The sequence below is a fragment of the Anolis sagrei genome, chromosome 3 (genome assembly GCF_037176765.1).
Source record: "Anolis sagrei isolate rAnoSag1 chromosome 3, rAnoSag1.mat, whole genome shotgun sequence".
Lineage (NCBI taxonomy): Eukaryota > Metazoa > Chordata > Lepidosauria > Squamata > Dactyloidae > Anolis > Anolis sagrei.
The window spans coordinates 108,059,724-108,075,690 of NC_090023.1; the positions used below are offsets into that span (position 1 = coordinate 108,059,724).

At 41.3% G+C, this 15,967-nt stretch overlaps 1 protein-coding gene across 2 annotated transcripts in view; it reads left to right on the forward strand.

Moving 5' to 3' along the window:
* The window catches only part of RASA3 (RAS p21 protein activator 3), a 169,112-nt gene that overhangs the window by 96,367 nt on the left and 56,778 nt on the right, over nt 1-15,967 (forward strand). The window lies entirely within an intron of this gene.

Sequence of the window (15,967 nt, forward strand, 5' to 3'; positions counted from 1 at the left end):
CATTGTAATACCTATTAGTGGTTTGCTCTTCTCCACACTCGCATGTTGTGGACTCCACTTTGTAGCCCCATTTCTTAAGGTTGGCTCTGCATCTCGTGGTACCAGAGCACAGTCTGTTCATTGCCTTCCAAGTCACTCAGTGTTCTGGGTGCCCAGGGGGGAGTCTCTCATTTGGTATCAGTCATGGGTTGAGGTTCTGGGTTTTAGCCTGCCACTTTTGGACTATCGCTTTCAGGACCTCTTTTTGCTAATAAGACTGGGAACCGGATTGGAAACCTCTGCAGGCTTGCTTTGCCCTATGTACAAAAGACTTCCACTCCTGGAATTATTTATTTATTTATTTTATACATTTTTACCCCTTCCTTCTCACCCCCGAGGTGGGACTCAGGGTAGCTTCACAACAAGCACTCGTTCAGTGCCATCCACATTCGTAATGTGGATGTATCTTTTAAAATGTATATTGGAATTTATATTTTATATGACTAATTTTCCTTTATACGACAGTCCATTCTGACACATGAAGAACTATTTGAAATACTGCCCATTGGTTTGAGAAGTATTCATATAGACTTCAAAGAAAAACATCTACTGAACAAATGTCAGCCTTTGATTCAGACATGATTTACTCTTTGGAGTCTGACCATTGTTTTTTTTTTTTTTTCATTTTTTCCATTTTATTTACTAATCACATTCCTAATTCTCTAAAAATATGTCAGCAGATTTATTTTTAGAAAACCCAAATCGATCTAAGTCTATTGTATATGCAATACACATTTTACAACCGACAATAAAAATATATCCTCCTAACTGACCCAGTTCACTGTAATTTGTATAATTTTGAAACATAATAAACCACAATACATTTCCACAGTACATTTCAGTAGAAAACTTAACAGGCAAAATCTCAGGATTTTTTATTAGAGAACATACGAAGGTGGGGTGTATTGATTGTCACATTCTCTTTGAGGTCAGAGGTGGCACGACAGTACTGGACCTCCCCCACCCCTTATTTTCTACCTGGTGTCTTTCTCTCTATTAGCTCAGTCTTTTGCTGTTTCTCTGTTGTAACCTTTCCCTCTCCTTTCTTACTCCATCAACAGTAACCCATGGGTTAAACCCTTCTTCTGGTTGAACAGGTCGACCAAAAGGTTGGCAGTTCGAATCCAGGGAGCGGGGTAAGCTCTCATCTGTCGGGTTCTTGCTCCCCATGTGGGGACATGAGAGAAGCCTTCCACAGAATGGCAAAACATCAAACATCCGGGTATTCCCTGGGCAACATCCTTGCAGACAGCCAATTCTCTCACACCAGAAACGACTGGTGACATGAAAAAAAAAAGTTGTAAAAACTAAATTAGGACATAATGGACTAGATCTGAGATCACAGATGATCAGGGCTTTAAAGTATCCATGTCATTAATTTAAAAACAAGGGATGTAATTTTACAAAATGAAAAAATGTTGTCATAGGTACAAGTGTCAGTGTCTAAACTATTTGTGAACAATGTGCTTATTTTTTATTTCCCAAATAATTAAGTGTGTTTCTTATGTTCATTAGTTGGACTTTCTTTTTTTAAATCTTCAATTTCTTGACACATTGTGGTTTGGAAGACAGTGCTCAGTTATGAGTTAAGGACCAAAAAGTATTCTATAGAATAACAAAAGGAAAGAGACATTTCCCTCCAGTTATGAATACTACTAAGATATGTGGACAACATTTTTCACTTACAATTTAGTATATCCTACATGTTATGCTAGAGGAATATATTTCTCTAGGGATATATTTTAAGGTGCTCCTGTATATTTTCCGTATCAGTGTCTTGTTGTAGCTCCTTTTTTTCTCTACTCATTTTGACCAAACTCATACTAATAGGGGTAAAGTTACACATAATCGTCTACACCAGGCATGGGCAAACTTCAGCCCTCCAGGTGTTTTGGACTTCCAAAATTCCTAACACCCAGTAGGATGTTAGGAATTGTGGGAGTTGGAGTCCAAAACACCTGGAGGGACAAAGTTTGCCCATGCCTGCTCTACACTAAATAGATGGTTAGAGATTGAATAAGAGATTGTAGGGAAGCAATAATCTAAAAAAAAGTCAAGGGCCTACTACTGCAGACCTGTCCAGTCCCTATCTGAACCTTTTCATACATGACATTCTGAAAAAAAAACCTTATAATAATTTTGAAAAATATACTTTTATTTACCTAAATTGTAGACAAAAGCAATGTATTCATTCCCCACTGCAAAGCCTGCTTTTTGTTGTAATTTGTCGTAGAAATTTGGCCGTATGAGTTGAAGATTTTATTCAGATCCATACTTATAGCCGTCTTGTATTTGAAAGCATTGGGTGCCTTTCACTGGGATCTTTGTCTCTATGACCCCATTAATTTGGACAGGAAGTGAGCATGAACACAGCTGTTTCAATGAGCAGCCGTCATTCACTCCAGGGAGCATTATGTGTATACCTTTTATGTTGAACATTTTTTAAAGCAAGGCTATGAAGCGTTTTCTGAACCGGATATATCTGATATGAGAATTAGGCTCTGAATTCTTATCCAATGAGCTCTTTAAAATGACTGAAAATGTCAAGCAATTCGGTTTTTTAGTTCAAAAAACCTTCAAGAGGTCAGGAATCAAATCTGTAGATGAGAATCTGGTGTGGCTTCCTTTTCCTGCTGAGGGCCTTTCCATCCTTTTCTTTGATCTTCATATGATTGGAGCTCTCCTGTTCCTGCTGTGATAGGCCTATGAAGTAGTTCAATAGCCCCTTCACTATTTATTGTGGGTGTGGGAAGTAGTTCAATAGTCCCTTTACTATTTAGTGTGGCTCTGGACAGATAAGCTGGAACGAAAGTACAAAGAGTTGATCCAATAAAATCAAGAGCACTGTAGTATAAGGACACATGCACACTTCAAACAACCTGGCTCTTGTTTGGGATGCTGGGACTTTGGGTGGATACATCTATGAGCACAAGTTTGGGGAAAAGCTATCTCACACATGAATATATAGCATATTATAGATTTCTGTAGTGCTTCCTTTCAACCAACAAAGAAGGAAAGACCACCAGTAGTTATACTTGCAGAGCTGTATACCCATTCATACACACACACACATCGGTTCCTTCACCAGGACAACAACAAGACATTTTGTTGCATGATGTGAAATTCTCCATTCACCTAAATTGAGTGAGCTGCTTACTATTCAAAGCCAGCCATATTTACATCATACAAGATATACAAGGAGAAACAAGCGTCTCTTCTCATATTATAGTCAGTAAAATACAACAACAAACACAAATTAAGTAATTTTGGAGGCCACAAAATGCAGCCTTTCATTGTATCCAAAATCTAAGAACTGAGGCATCTTCCTAATCATAGAGAAGGCCTCTTAAGGGATGAGAAATGTGCTATCTTCTGTATAGACTTAATATGTATTTTCCTCATACAGCATTCTTAAGTTCTCTCCTGTTTAATACTACTTACTATGACCATTTCCATGGTACAAAAGTGGGTATGTCCTTACCATATATATTTAAGTTGACCTCATGTATAAGTCAAGGGCAGGTTTTGAGAGCAAAATTATGGATTTTGATATGACCCATGGATAAGTTGAAGGTTATTCCATGGAAAGGGAATATGCCTCATGGTGAGCCACAATTTCCTCACCCAGGCATTAAAAAAAGAAAATAAGTAGTACTATGGAGAGCAGAGGGGCTCTGTGCTTCTTTTAGGTTCTCTTGGGATGGACTGAGTTCTTGTCCTTTGCCACTCTATTCAGAGAACTCTATTCTTATCTCTTTTTTTTTATAAAATTAAGTGTAGTACTCATACTGACCCCTGGACAAGTTGACCTAAGTTTTTTGGGTTGATTTTTTTTTACTAAAAGTTCTAGACTTATACAACCATATATAGGGCCATTCACGCTAGTTTTTGTGCTCAGTGCAAACTTCCGTTACAGATTTGGAGCAAGGCTGACTCATGCATGCCTCTTCATTGTTTGGTGCCTGCAGCATTAAGTGATTATTGATATATTTTAAAATGAGCCATCCCAGACAGAGCTTTTATACCGCCTCAAACAAAATGCTTCTCAGAGGCAACAGCTTTCACATTGAGCCATTAAGGTGTTGATAAACTAAGTGATGTGTATGTGTGCATATATTCTTGCTTCTCTGCTGTTTTGCCGTGTCACTGCCATGTGGGTCTTCTGACAAATGGTAACACATGTCAGCTAAACAATCTGTCCCTTTACTAAAATGGAGCCTAGTTTATTCATTGGGTATGTGAACATATATATAATTTTGAAAGAAAGAATATAACAAATGACAAAGTTGAAGACATTGTTTCTGAGCGAGAAACTGAGCAAACTATGGTGCAAATATGCCACATCAGCTTTTGCTATGGTGGATGTTAGTATATTTTCCAAATCTTTCCTACAAAGGTTTCTGATTGAAGCATGCAGCCAGTTGAGTAAGGACCAGGACTCAGTGATGAGGTACATGTTTGCAGGCAGAAGGACACAGGTTCAATCTGTGGCAACGCTAACAAAAACAAGGGCCCTAGTCTGAATCCTCCAGGTGTTGATACAAATCAGAGTAGGAAATATTTACCTAGGCATACCTATGGACTGGGTCAGCATAATGTATAATAAGGCAGAAGGACACAGATTCAATCTGTGGCAACTCTAACAAAAAGAAGGAACCTAGTGTGAATCCTCCAGATGTTGATACCATTCAGAGTAGGAAATATTTACCTAGGCGTACCTATAATAATGCAGCTTTTTATGTTCCTAGTATACATAAAAGAGCACACCATTCTTGTATAGTTGTTACATCTTTTGAGATACTGTGTGATACTGAAATGGAGTAATTTTCAACAAGTACTTGTAGAAGTGAATTATCAGCACTGAAAATATTTCAGCACAATGCATTCAACCGAACATTTCAAAAAGCACATTAAAACAAAAAAGCTAAATGTAAGCTTTCGCAGAAGGAAATGCAGACGTCACCTTATTCCTCCACCCCCACTCCGCTTCTCTCACTCAAAATCAGTGCGTTCATTTTGGCCTAAATAACTAAGCCGATGATGTTTGAGCCCTGAGGCAGGGCTGGCCTTTAGCAGATGCCACAGATTCCCATGCATCACATCTGCAGCGATTATGAGAGAAGGCATTAGCAGTGATGGAAGGTTTACCCTAAAAACACAGATGTAGTTCATCCGTCTACCCTTCCTGTTGTTAGCTGGTGATGAAAAACAAAACAAAACAGCTACTCCAGTTCAGCCATTTAAATGTCACCGCTTTGATCATATATTGAGCATCAATATTGTTAAAATAGACCTCAGTTCATCCAGAACTGTGTCTATCTCTTTTATCTCCTCATAAAGACTTTGTAGTGAAACTCAGGAGAAGAGAAAGTCTAAAATTCTTGTCAGTTGATAAACTCTTATTTGATTCAACTATATAGTTTCCTATCTGTTCCCTGCGCAGCCAGTTCACCATCCAAGTAGTTAAGACAGCATGGGAGCAAAACAAGACCTTTAAGGCAAGATGCATATGAGAGAACTCATAACAGAGCCCCATTTCCCTCTACATTGGGCATTGAGAATTATAGACCATTTAGTCTTTGGAGGGTTGCATTAAACTATGATTTTAAAAAATTATGTATTGGTTATATTTATATCCCACCTTGCTTACAATAAATTTAGAGTAGTGCATATCTGCATCCTTGCAAAATCAGGCTGAGAAACAGCCCTGCAATGTAGGTTATTCAGGAAAAGTGGATTTCATGGCTCACTGGGTATGTGATTCCTTAGTTCTAGTCTGCAATCCAGCACTCCCACTACTGTCCTATACTGATCCTCCATAAGAGCTCTTTATTTCTATCTTTATTCTCCCACCTTTCTTTCATCTTGAAGTTGAGTCACACAAGAGGGTCTATAGATTCCCAGAGCGAACACCTCTCAAGATAGCTCTCTGTTCAGCAGTGAATATCTTTATCCATGAATTTGTCTAAATCTCTTTTTCTTTTTTAGAGTAGTGATTTCAAAAAGAAGCACATTACAAGACAGCAGGAAGTGCCTACTTGTCTTGTACTGATTTTCTCAAATGTGTCAGCACATGAAGAATGAAAGTTTCACTTGAAAAGATAGAGTTTTATTTTTATTTATTTATTTTGTATCAAAAGCATAAATTAGTATAAAACTGATAAAATAGAAGGAGCATAGGCTCCTTCTATTTGTATGTTTTAAACATACAAGCTAAACAACTGTTAAATTAATTGTATTTCACACTAGGATTTTTTTTTGTCCTGTTGTTTTTGAAAACCCATCTAACAGTGCCTGTAGTTGTATAGTGTGTAAACACCTACTGTAATATGAGCCCTATCCAATGTTGTTATCTAGAGCAGGGCTTCTTAAACTTTTCCACCCGTGACCCCTTTCTGCCTGAGATAAATGGATATATAAAATAGGTATAAAAATCAAACATTTGCTGATGGTAAATCAGCATTTTCAAGGTTTGCTAAACAGGCTGATTTTCCTTTTTTATGGATTACAGCTGAAGCTTTTTCTGCAGAGTCTCTTGCTAACACACTGCATGTTGTTGCTAACAAATACATGTAAATGTCTAAAACAACTACTATAAGTAGCATTCAGAAATCTTTTATTTATGTATTATTTATTTGTTTGTTTGTTTATTTGCTGCATTTATATACCAATTTTCTCACCCCTGAGGGGATGCAAAGCGGTTTCCAACATAATGGTGGCAAAATTCAATACATACATGTGAAAACCAAAACATAATTTCTAGACAATAACATATACTATAAATTAAGAACCTTAACCATATTAAAACAAAAATATTTAGACATTAAAAAGTAGCATTGAAACCTCAACAATACAATAACATTTATATTAAAAACCTTTTACTATTGCTAATTTTTGGGACCCCAGCATTGCACTAAGAGGACTCCATTTGGTGTCGGTCCCCAAATGGGGTCACTTTATTTTAAGAAGCAGTGCTCTAGAACACCCAACCTGCCAAGCCAACCTGCTAAATAATCATGAACGGTGGGAGCTGTAGTCCAAAAGCAGGGTTAGTTTGCCTAATTTGGGAAGGGTTAAAGTATACATTAATCTTGTTAGGTTGCAATGCAAACCAATGCATGGTTACACAAAGGTAAGTCCCTTTCTTCAATGGCATTTCTTCCCAACCAGCATAAGTAGGATTTCATCCCTAATTCTATATTATGTGCAACGGAACTTCCCTTTATTAGTTACTATAGTTAAACTGAAAGTCTTTTTAACAGTCTGTGTTTTGCCTTGCTTTTGACAAGGGAGAGTGAAGAGGGCGTTGCGCCTCCATATAAGGAGTTCAGTGTCTGACTGAACACTTGAAAAATCTCCATGATGCACACTATTGATTGTGCTCCTGTCTCAGCAAATAGTGGAACCTTACTGTCTGTAGTCTAATAGGCAATACAATTTCAGATGCCTTCCCCCTCAGTCCCATGAGCTCTCCGTATATTCATTCATCAGTAATCAAAGTGCTGGTCCTGGGATTCATTGTGGAAATCCATACTTAATCCACTCAAGCAGGGACATTTCATTAACTGATCTTTAGCTGGAATTTGCAGAGGAGTCAACGGGCCTTCTGCTCTTGATATCCCACTTTCTTTTTAAATCACATAGACGTGCATACATACACGGGCACACACCCACTGAGATTAAACCTCTAGGCAGTTTTTATTTACTGCCCTGCTATTGGTAGATAATTCAGGAGTTAGCAGAGCATTTACTATTTCAAAAAACAAGGCATTAGGAAACAACTTGGAAGGCCACCGCTCATGAATGCATATGGGATTTTTTTTTGTTTATCTTTTTATACCTCTGCAAACTGTCAGTCTATTCTACTTCTACTTCATCTGTTCATTTGGTTTAGAAATAATTAGGGAGACCTCACAACTCCTGAGGATGCCTGCCATAGATGCAGGTGAAACGTCAGGAGAGAATGCTTCTGGAACATGGCCATATAGCCCGAAAAACTTACAGCAACTAAGTGATTCTGACCATGAAAGCCTTCGACAGCATAATTAGGGAGAGCAATTGTACACAGTTAGTGTCAACTGAGGGAAACTTCCAAAGTGTAGTCTGCTTTTTCTGTTCTCTATCCACATAGGTGGGACAGGCATCACATTTTAAAAGAAGAGTTATTTGTTTACAAAATGTCTTTGTACTCATTTAATCCATTTGCCGCCAGCTTGGTGAAGCTTCAAGCCCTTTATGTTGTAGTGGTGAAATTGTCATGACGAGGGCTTTGAAATTCATGCAATGACGTTGAGCTGACAATCACCATCTTTCAGCCATGAATCTCCTTTGTAAGATCGTTGCTCCAAGTGACGAGCGAGCACTCTTTTTATTTTTGTTTGCCGATCAATCTGCTCTTCAGTTCCCAAACAGAAAACCCTGCTGCGTTCTGTAGGCCAACTGACTCATATTTCTTCTGTCCCTCTAGGCGTCCCACTTCTGCTTGTATCTCTTCTCAAGCTCTGGTCTGCTGCCTACGCACTCCCCAAGGCTCCTATCTAATGTTCTTTTCATGTTTTTCTTATGTCTATGACTTCAAAAACTTTCCCATTGTTCAGCTCTACTCGTTTGTGCTTAAACTTTGGGGGATATTGTGAGAACAGCTCTTTCTAAGCTCTCCAAATACAAATGGCAGTGTTTAATAAGGCCCCGAAAAACCATAAATTGGTAATCTTTAGTACATATTTATTCAATTGTTCCAGGAGTTTTCTCAATATTTTGATTAGTGTTTTTTTGTTGCTTTTTTATTTTTAGTGAGACCTAATTCAATATCTGATTGATATCTTCCTAATCCTTTTAAATTTCCCCCAGGATCACATGTTTTTACAGTCTTACATTTTATGCCAGTACTTTTTAGTCAATTTAATGTTGCATAAAGTTTGTGAAAAGTACAGATCACTATGAATTTTATTACTATGACTCACAAAAAGGGATGCAAAATTTATTCTGCTAAATTTAGAAAGTATTTTGCAATAGATTAGCTATAAAGAGCCTAAAACTTCCTACTTTGAGTCCCATTTGCTAGAGAAATGTGGGATAAAGGTTAATAAAAATAATATTAAAAAGGTAAAGGTTTCCACTTGACATTAAGTCTAGTCATGTCCAACTCTGGGGGCTGGTTTTCATCCCCATTTCTAAGCCGAAGAGCTGCCGTTGTCCGTAGATGCCTCCAAGGTCATGTGGCTGGCATGACTACATGGAGTGTCGTTACTTTCCCAGCAGAGTGGTACCTATTGATCTACTCACACTTGCATGTTTTCGAACTGCTATGTTGGCAGAAGCTGGGAGCTGACCCTGCTCCCCAGATTCGAACCGCCAACATTTCGGTCAGCAAACTTAGCAGCTTAGCGATTTAACCTGCTGTGCCAGCAGGGGCTCCAATAAAACAACAACAACAACAAAACATAATGCATAATATATATTTATCTAAGCATAATTCTGAATTTCTTGGATAACAGCCATCAGTCATATAGATGATGGAAAACTGTTAATTAGAACTATGGTACTAAAATAATACGATCCTAGCATGTGTTTTTATTTGTTTTTACACGTACTAGTAAAAGTCATCTGTTACAATATGTTATATATCTTGCAGCCCAAGATAACGTTCTTCTTCCAGTGTAGCCCAGAGAAGCCAAAAGGTTGGCCACCCCTTCTGTAGACCCTGATCACTCCTTATACTTTCCTTCTGTTTGAGATGCTCTTGTCTTGTTGACTTTAAACTGAAAATAAAGAATTGAGATGGGTTCAATATTTTCTTTCTTTCTGATACAGATATTGAAGCAAGGCCTTTTAATTGTTTTTTCCCTCTAACTCTGGTGTTCTTCTCATTACATTAAAACCCCTGTCATCAAACAAAATTTATCCACCCCTTCAATATTTTAATATCCTGCTAGCTAGATTAGTATTAGGAATCATTAACCTACATAACCATCCTATCTGCAGTATGTTTATTTCGTATTTTCATTTCTGCTAACATGGCACTTTCTTGGATATTCATGTGCTGAATTTACACATTCTCTTTGCATTTGATTCTGTTTTTCTCACAGGGGTCTTTCCTGCCCACCCCCTTCATTCATTTCAAATACTAAGACATGTCTTCTTGGTTTCCTGTTCTTGCACTGATCTATCATTCAGAACCATGTATGAAGCTGCCGAAGTCTTATTCAAAGGAGAAAGAATGCTGCTAGCTCTGTGGATGCTTTTAAAAAATCACCAAGTACCAATAAATCCTCTAAACACCTCTTTGTTACTCCATGCGCCTTCATTAATATTCTTGACACATTTTCAGTTAAGAAAATGCAATCTCACTTTTTATAGTAACACACAGAAATGGAGAGACTTTGTGAATGGAGAGTGCTTTTCTAAAAAGAAGAAGCATAGAGTCCTTTCATAATTGGCTCATAAAACAGTTAAAGACTAATGAATTGATTTCAACTCGGAGAACAATATTATGATTGACGGAATAACCCCCCCCCCCCCCAAATCATTCTTCTCCTTTTATTAAGTCTCCCAGATGGTGTTTCAGGCTTTTGAAGCTTCATTCAGAGGTTGTTTCATGCTTTAGAGCACAAGATGGCTCTCAATAAAATCTACTGGGGATAAAATGCTTGTTGTCAATTATCTGTTAGCAGCACCCATTTCCTATCTGAAGGCATACAGTAAGCACTTGTCCAGCATTCATAGACACCAAGGGCATACTAACTGTATATTTCATGTATCACGAAATTGGCTTTCAAACAATATTACAGACATTGAAAGATGGCTGCAGCAGAAACATAAGGAAATTGTATTTTGTTTAACATGTGAAATGGCCCTGAAGCAGACATGAATAAAGAACAGAGGATTTGTGGTTTCCTCTATATTTTTAAATAATGTTTTCACTGATCCACTATATAGATAATGTATCTCAATAAATGTACCATAATTCCCCATTCCTTTGATTTTTCCATACTAATAGACCTATAAACATTTTATTATTTTGCCTAGATGTTCTCCTGGGGAAGTTCCAGCAAATAGATTGTTTTGCCTTTTTGTACAACTCAGCTATGGGCTAGAAAGTCATATATAAATTAAAGTGTAAGCAGCAGGCAAATTCAGCAGGCTTTCCAGCATAGTGCTTTGAGTATTGGACTTCGACTCTGGAGATGAGGGTTTGAATCCCCATTCTACATGAAAACTCCTGTGTGATGTTGGGCAAGCAACACACTGTTGGCTCCAGAAAACCACATGGATGGCTCGCCTTAAGGCCATCATAAGTTGGAAATGACTTGAACCCATACAACAACCACCAATCAGGAACAAGGTTTTTATGACCATAGGTACTCTACTGATTTACTTACTTAGGCGATCCCTCGTTGGACGAGTAAGATGGTCTTCCATTATGGATTTCCTTGTGGGTCCGTATGTGGCTGTGGAGCCCTATTCTTGCTCTGCATCTTCTTCCGCAGTGAGGGCATTGGTTTCCAGGTGGAAGGCGGTCCCGGTCGGGGTTGGCTTGACGCGCCTTCCTCCTGGCACGTTTCACTCTTTCACCCTCCACTCGTGCCTCCTCAAATTCTGCAGCACTGCTGGTCACAGCTGGAGCGCTCAAGGGCCAGGGCTTCCCAGTTCTCAGTGTCTATGCCAGAGTTTTTAAGGTTGGCTTTGAGCCCATCTTTAAATCTCTTTTCCTGTCCACCAACGTTTCGTTTTCCGTTCTTAAGTTCGGAGTAGAGCAACTGCTTTGGGAGACGGTGGTCAGGCATCCGGACAACGTGGCCGGCCCAGCGGAGTTGATGTTGGAGGACCATCGCTTCAATGCTGGTGGTCTTTGCTTCTTCCAGCACACTGACGTTTGTCCGCTTGTCTTCCCAGGAGATTTGCAGGATTTTCCGGAGGCAGCGCTGATGGAAACGTTCCAGGAGCTGCATGTGACGTCTGTAGACAGTCCACGTCTCACAGGCATAGAGCAGGGTTGGGAGGACAATAGCTTTATAGACAAGCACCTTGGTCTCCCTACGGATGTCCCGGTCCTCAAACACTCTCTGCTTCATTCTGGAAAATGCTGCACTTGCAGAGCTCAGGCGGTGTTGTATTTCGGCGTCGATGTTGACTTTGGTGGAGAGGTGGCTGCCAAGGTAGCGGAAATGATCAACATTTTCTAATGTTACACCATTAAGCTGTATCACTGGCATTGGAGAGGGGATGGCTGGTGTCTGCTGGAAAAGCACCTTGGTTTTTTCAATGTTCAATGACAGGCCGAGCTTCTCGTATGCTTCTGCGAAGGTGTTTAGAGTGGCTTGTAGATCTTCTTCTGAATGCGCACAGACGACATTGTCATCAGCATACTGGAGTTCTATAACAGATGTTGTTGTAACCTTGGTTTTGGCTTTCAGTCTGCTGAGGTTGAATAGCTTGCCATCTGTCCGATAGATTATTTCCACTCCAGTGGGAAGCTTCCCATCAACAAGGTGAAGTATCATAGCGATGAAGATGGAGAATAGAGTTGGGGCAATAACACATCCCTGTTTGACACCGGATTCCACTTTAAATGGGTCACTTTGGGAGCCACTGCTGTCCAGGACTGTTGCCATCATGTCATCGTGGAGGAGCTGCAGGATGTTCACAAATTTGCTTGGGCACCCGATTTTTTGGAGGATGGTCCAGAGAGCGCTGCGATTCACTGTGTCGAATGCCTTTGCAAGGTCGATGAATGCCATGTACAGAGGTTGGTTTTGTTCCCTGCATTTTTCTTGGAGCTGTCGTGCAGTGAAGATCACGTCCACGGTTCCTCTGGAGGGGCGGAAGCCATTCTGGGATTCTGAGAGGGTGTCTTCTGAGAGGGGCAGAAGGCGGTTTGCAAGGATTCTTGCGAGGATTTTCCCAGCAGAGGTTAGAAGGGAGATACCTCGATAGTTTCCGCAGTCTGTTCTTTCCCCTTTTTTGAAGAGGGTGATGATGGTGGCATCCTTGAAGTCTGCTGGGATTTTCTCGGTCACCCACACTTTTTCTATGAGCTGGTGGAGTTGGTGTGTCAGCTCAGGTCCTCCCTCTTTAAAGATTTCAGCAGGGATCCCGTCTGGTCCACTGGCTTTGTTATTCTTCTGTTGGCTGATGGCATTGCTGACTTCTTCCAAACTGGGCAGTGCTGCAAGCTCATCCCTGGTTTGTTGTTGTGGGATTTGTGAGAGGACCTCTTCGGCCACATCGGAGCTGCGGTTCAGAAGGCTTTGGTAGTGTTCTTTCCAACGTAGTGCAATTGAGTTTTGGTCCTTTAGGAGTTTGGTTCCATCTGATGAGCGTAGAGGCTGTATGCCATGGTTTCTTGGTCCGTAGATGACCTTTGTGGCTTTGAAAAATCCCTGAGCATTATGGGTATCTGCCAGGTGTTGGATTTCTTCGGCCTTCTTTGTCCACCAGATGTTCTTGAGCTCTCTTGTCCTTCTTTGGACCTCAGCTTTTGCACTGGCATAGATCTTTTTCTTAGCAGCACAGTTGATGTCTCTCTGCCATGCTTGGAAGGCTTTCCTTTTCTTGTCAATTAGCTGTTGGATCTCGATGTCATTTTCATCAAACCAGTCTTGATGTTTCTTGGCTTGGTATCCAATAGTTTCTTCGCAGGCTTGGATGATGGAGGTCTTCAGTTTGTTCCAATGTTCCTCAACATTTTCGGGGTGTACTGTGGGTAGATGGTTCTTGAGTGCTGTTTGGAGATGGGCTCGTCTGGAGGGCTCCTGAAGGGCTTGGGTGTTCATTTTGCGCCTTGTCTTCCTTCCTTGGAGTCTGCGCTTGGGAGCGATCTTGATAGCCATCGAGGATCGAATTAGCCTGTGGTCAGTCCAGCAGTCGTCAGCACCTGTCATGGCTCTTGTGAGGAGCACGTCACAAGCACGTCTGGCGCGTGTGATTACATAGTCTAAGAGGTGCCAATGCTTTGACCGGGGGTGCTTCCATGATGTCTTAAACTTGTTTTTCTGGCGGAAGAGCGTGTTGGTGATGACAAGGTTGTGCTCCGCACATTTGGTGAGGAGCAGGATGCCATTTGAGTTGCTGTTTCCAACCCCGTCTTTTCCTATGGTCCCTGGCCACAGATCGAAGTCTCGCCCGACTCTTGCATTGAAGTCCCCCAGGAGGATGATTTTGTCCTCTTTAGGTATCCCCGATAGGACGGTGTCCAGCTGACAGTAGAATTTCTCCTTGATGTCTTCGTCAGCATCTAGTGTTGGTGCATAGGCACTTATGATGGTTGCCCGTTGGTTTTTGGCAAGATCGATTCGGAGGGTTGAGAGTCGTTCGTTGATGCCAGTGGGTGCTTCGGACAGATGTTTCATCAGATCATTTCTGATGGCGAAGCCAACTCCGCGCATTCTTTGGTCTTTTTCGGGCAGTCCCTTCCAGAAGAAGGTGTAGCCTCCTTTTTCTTCCTTCAGCTGTCCCTCTCCTGCTCTCCGGGTCTCCTGAAGGGCTGCTATGTCGATGTTGAAGCGTCCCAGCTCCCTTGCAATGATGGCAGTTCTGCGTTCGGGGCGTTCACTGCCGCTGTTGTCCATCAGAGTCCGTACGTTCCACGTACCGAAGTTCATTTTTCTTTTTTGGCCGCAGGGTGGTGACCCCACTGGACGTGGCAGTCCAGTCAGGGATAAGTGAGGCAGACTATGTTTAGGGCACCTTTTCTAGCCCCCTCCCCGTGTGGGGTGAGCAGAGTGGGTCCTAAAAAGGGCTGCTCAGTCGCGGACACAGCTGCCGAACTACTCAACTGCCTCAGACCTTGAGGTAGAACGACTGAGTCCGTACCCACCGCCCATGTGCCAGTCTGTGACTAGGGGCTTCCAGATTTCACAGTCCTGCCCCCGTCGCCACTCGCTGATCGCCATGGGGCTTTGGTTGGTTTGTTTTTATTTTCTTTGGAAGACGCCTGTGCGTGGGTTTTTTTAATGTGTGGAGGTCAGTGCACAACTGATCAATACACAGACTTCACAGAGTGAGGTTCCACTGGTGATGTAGTTTAACACAATGACCGTGGCTTCTCAGTCTGTTGCAGCCTTCTTCTGCCTTCACAGCCGTTGTAACATGTGCCATGTTATCCTCCGCCTGCTCCGTCGTTGAGGTCTTTGGGTCTTTGGACTGTGCTTGGTCTGGAACCTCCCCCGCAGCCACTCCTGGGAGTGCACGACTCCAGTTGTTGTGCCTACAGGTTCATCGGAGCGCGCAAGCCCCCTCACCACGACAAGGTGTCAGTCCATCGAGGGGGACCTCGATGGACTGTCACCTTGTCCATCGAGGGGGACCCAAATTAAGTGATTTATAGCAGTTTAAACCCAGGTTTTGTTTATTCATGGAGGAATGTCTGTGGAAATTGATTTTAGATCATACTGCAATTGACCTGATTTTTTGTTGCCATATTACCCTGTTGGTGGTGGTCTATCTGGACATCCTGGATTCCAAGTTGCCCTTTCTTCCTCCTTCTCTTCACCTTTTTAAAAGCATGCCTTTAGTTATTATAGAAGCTGATATGTAGAGCTAATTGTCCAGTCATTGGTGATCAAGCAATGATGCACCTCCCCTCTCCCAACTAGTTCAAGAAAAGGGAACGTGTTTTGCATAAACACCAAAACCAGGAGGACCAGGCAGAAGATTGATATGGAGATAAGAGATGGAGAAAAATATTCATGAAGTGGAACGAGCAAACATTAATGCATCCTATAAGCAGCAAAAGCTCTGGAAACAAGCCAGTTCTACAGAATTTGGACAGTTCCCTGCTATAGAGGTACCTAAGGGGCCATCTATAAGTGCCATAAACAGTGGTGCTAGCTAGGGTGCGGGCTCTGCTTTAGGGGAATGGAAGTGGGAAGGGACCACAAATGAGGGCAGTCTGGGAATGAAGCAGTCTGAGATTATGATTGTAACA